We start from the raw sequence: 4,743 nt of genomic DNA, 5'->3' as shown, positions 1-4,743 counted from the left end.
GTTTGGGAAAATGAGGGTCTGTGAGTCTGCGCCTGTCGGAGGACTTTCTGAAAAGAGGATAATTAACGAGGTGATTTCTGGAGGGCAGTGGTCCACCTAACAGCATTATCTCGAGCTGTTTCTAAAATTCCAAGCACACAGCACCTTCCCCACCGCACACTCAGGCCAACTTCACAGGCCCATCCGTTTACTTGAGCTTTTCAAGTCATTCTGCAGTAACGTAGGCCAGGAGGACGTGGAAGGGGAATGGTCTGCCTGTAAAATGGTCAGAAGCATCTTTCAAGCTCAAAGGAACAGATCATACTTTGGGGTGAGCCTTACCCCACGCACACCTGTGCCCGTCATCTATGCTCACTCAGCGTGGCTCAGAACGGATGCCTCTGTGAAGGCTGCCGCTCTGGCAGCATGCCTGGGGGTGTTGTACAGCTTAAATAAAAAATTAGCTGGCTTCCCGATGCACTAAAAACTGTGAACATATAGACTTTTCTCAACTGTAGGCATGTCACCCATAAATTTTTGTTCTGTCCCGGGTGCCTGTTACCACTTGTCTGTTAGCCAGAGCCAGCATAAGACAAACGAAATGAATGAGCAGGAACTGTGAATGAGAAAAATCAGAAACAAGCACTCTTCCTTCAGCAGCTTCCTCTCTCCTGGCCCGGGTGCTTGTGTGTGCGGTTTAATCTGATCATTTGTTTGCGGGGGGAGTTGCTCCTTGCTCATTTGAGGGAATCCAATAGATCATACTTTATGGCATCCTGGAAAAACCCTCACTACCCTCAAGGCCCAGCCCCCGCACCTGGGTAGACTCCATGACAAGGGCTTGTGAGCCAAGCCTGGTTCTCACCCTCTCCAAGCTTCCGGTTCCACATCAGAAAAATGGGAATAATAGGAAACACCCCCCGAGGGAGCATTCTGAGGACTACACATGATCATGTATGTAATATGCCTGGCATGTCAGTGGCTGTTATTACCAAGACTAACTGAACATCCATTTTATCTTTTTAATATATTTTTTATTGCTGATAGTATTACAGCTATCTCCCATTTCCCCTTCCTTTCCCCCCTCCTCCCAGCCCCTACCCACCCCATTCCCAGGTCTTTGCTACCCTATGGCCTGCGTCCATGGGCTGTGCTTGTAGTACAAGTGTTCTTTGGTTTATCTCTTCTTGTCCCACCAACCCCACATCGAGGTATGCCAGTCTGTTCCATGCCTCCCTGCTAAGTGACTTTAAAAAAAAAATTCTTTTCTAAACAAATTTTAACAAAGAACTCCTGCTGATAGTATTACAGATATCTCCCATTTCCTCCCTCTTTGCCCCCCTTCTCCCAACCCTTTCCTACCCCCATCCCCCAGGTTTGCACTACCCTATTGCCCGTGTCCATGGGCTATGCATAAGTATATGAGTTCTTTGGTTTATCTCTTCTTGTCCCACCAACCCCACATCGAGGTATGCCAGTCTGTTCCATGCCTCCCTGCTAAGTGACTTTAAAAAAAAAATTCTTTTCTAAACAAATTTTAACAAAAAGAACTCCTGCTTTAGAAGATTTTAGTAGGAAGGTTAGCCTGATTATGGAATTAACAAATAATGGTGCCGTGGCCAACTAGCTCAGTTGGTTAGAGCATCCTCCCCATAGGCCAAGGTTGTGGATTCCATCCGGGGTCAGGGCATTTACAAGAATCAACCAATGAACTCATAAATAAGTGGAACAATAAATTGATGTCTCTCTCTCTCTCCCTCCCTCTCCTTCCCTTCTCTCTCTCTCTGAAATCAATGTTTAAAAAATACAAATGCCCAGTTACATTTTAATTTCAGATAAACAATGATAGTTTTTTAAATATGGGTATGTTACATGCAGAACTTTTATCTACCCATTCTGAGTCACACTATAGGCTTGAACCCCAAGAACTAGTTGAACAGAGAAACCAGTGGAAACTAGGCCATTTTTATTGTGGACCACCCCCAACTGAGGAAGAAATGTACTTCATTGTACCCTAGGGAATTAATGAATCCTAGCAGAGCTTGGATATGAACTCAGTAATTATGTAAATACTGGCTTTCATATTTTGGATGGTAGCATAGCATCTGAGTTTTTAGTGGACAGAGCCAGATCATAAAGAAGCTTAAATGTAATGCTAATAGCCTTGGACTTTATCTTGGAGATGATAGGAATCCTTATAGGATTATAAGAGAAGTAAAAGGATCAGAGTGTTGGAGGTCTAGAATTTTGCATTGCCAGCTGCAGAAGGATATAAGGAAGAGGTCTGCTAAACGGTCATGGCCGCCTATACATTTTGGTAGACAGAGGTCCTTTGTATCACAAAGTTATCCTTATAGTCCACCAGATCCCCTTTAAGCCTTGACTACTGATAGCCTCAAATTTAGGAGGAGGGCTGGCACCATAAGAGCTATATAAGACATGAACTGGGACCAGAAAGAATTCTGAGAATCCTAAGAGGTGATACACATTGTGACCATTTTTATATTGCATTTTCTCCCCTCATCAAGGGTAGTCCTCTCGAATCTGGTTGGATTGTGTCTGCTTCAACAAATAGGGTATAGGAGAAGTGATGCTAGATCAGAAAAGGACATGTAGAGTCCACCATGTTCTCTGGAATACTCACTCTTGGATTCCTGAGCCACCATGTAAAAATTACCCTGAGACCATCATGCTCTCAGAAAGCCCAAGCCAATGAAGAGACTACTAATATACTAATATACTACTATATATACTAATATGCTACTAATATATATATATAAGCACTCTGGTCAACAGTCTCACCTCAGGTACCAATTGTTTCAGTGAAGAGACCGCCAATGATTCCAACTCCAAGATGTTGGTAGATGAGGGACCAAGTGTATCATGGAGCTGAGACAAGCATCCATGCTCTGCTCTGTCTGAATTCCTGACCCACAGGGCCATAATAAAATAGTAGTTCATTTATTAAGGTTGGGGTGGTTTGTTATGCCATAATAGATCACCAGAACACCCCATTCCAATCCCCTAAAGTTTTCAGGAACCCATCATTTTAGAATGCATTTTGAACCTATTTCTTCTTTGGGCTACATGATACTAAGCATATGAATCTGTTCATGAAAATGATACAATTCATAACCTGTAGTGGACAATTTTCTTAACTTTCTGCTACATTATTCATAAGAGTGAACTGCCTAAACATAGAATATCAAAATGGAGACAATGATTTTTGTCCTAAATTTGAAGAGTCTTTTTCAGAGGCCTCCAAGTCAAAATCCACATATTCAACACCCAATCACAGACCAACAATCAGATGGACCTCATAAACAGAGTCGTTAAAGCACGCCTATCGCACCACACACCGTATAGACAAAATTACTGTTGTGTAACTTTAAGCCATTAAAGAACAGAGCAGGGCTTTGCCAACAAGTTCTTGTCACTTGGGGAAACAATGCACATAGGAAATCTGGCTCAATTCTCATCTCTTAGTACCATTACCCATCTTTGCAGAAAACTTAAGAGTTTCCTGAGTATGTTCATAGTTACTGTCCATCTTGTCTTGGCCCCTTTAAATTCACCCTGCTTGCTACACGTGGCATTCTGTCTCCAAATTTAATCCAGACTGCTATCTATCTACTGGTATGTTCCCCCTCTTCTTGATCTCTACTGTTTTCATAAACATACAGAACACCCCCATGTGGTCCTAAGAAGCAATGGTTAATATACCCTTTCATTTGCCAGTCTTTTTGCAAATGCCAAATTCATTTATAGATGTTTCTTCACAAGTTCAAATAGACATGTACTAGTATAAGGATGTCTATCTTACCACATATACATCTTGTTTATGTGGTAAGATACTAGTTTTAAAATATGAATAGTAACCCTTCCCCCCAGTGAGGCAGCAGATAGAATAGTTCTATATCCATTTGTTTTAAGTTGGAGAACACAGAAGAGAGAAACAAGGAGCCTTTTCTTTGCTTTTGCTTTTCAAAAGTCTAGGCCCTAAAGGGAAACAGAAAGAACACTTAATGCAAAGACAGTATGGAAGATTTGATAAATAGGCTTCCCCATCCCTTACACCAGCCAGTTTCCCTGGAAAGGAGGAAGAAGGGGGAAAGCCCAAAGGAGAAAGTATAGGAATGTGATTATAGAGGAAGTACCTTACACCCTGCTCCTCACTACCACTATCCTCACCCTCTGCATGGGTCCTAGAGTAGACATGAAAATATATATATATATATTTGGGAGCATCTAAGGGCAGAGGGGTTACTTTCATAAGTAGAGTCCAGAAAGGCAGTACGAATGAACAGTGGGAACAGCTGCCTGATAGGCCCACACAGATGGGTCTTTGATAACATCACAGGCCCCCAGCATGATATGGGAATAATAGAATGACTGTCTTTATTTACCTGGGGGAAACCAACATCTATGAAGGGCTTTGAGTTGCTCAGAACAACAGAATCATTTCTGTGTGCCTAAGAGCCTTAGTTAACCTCCCAGAAATGGCTACTGACAGCCTGTCACAGGGACTGATAGTTCCAGTGTATCAGAGAGTACCTTCAAGGATGGAGACAAAAATCTGTCAAGAACATCTTAAGATTCAAAAGGAGAAAAGTATAGCAATGATAGGCATGGACCAATTTTGGTCTGTGGCCACATGACTCAAAATTCAAATTCCAGGAATAGAGAGTCTGATTGGTGATGTTGGACCAGGAAAGACAAGGCAATATAATTGACTATTCACCAAGATTACATACAATAGGAAGG

The sequence above is a fragment of the Myotis davidii genome, unplaced genomic scaffold, assembly GCF_000327345.1.
Source record: "Myotis davidii unplaced genomic scaffold, ASM32734v1 scaffold993, whole genome shotgun sequence".
NCBI classification, from domain to species: Eukaryota; Metazoa; Chordata; class Mammalia; order Chiroptera; family Vespertilionidae; genus Myotis; species Myotis davidii.
Note: the sequence above shows the minus strand (reverse complement) of the source record.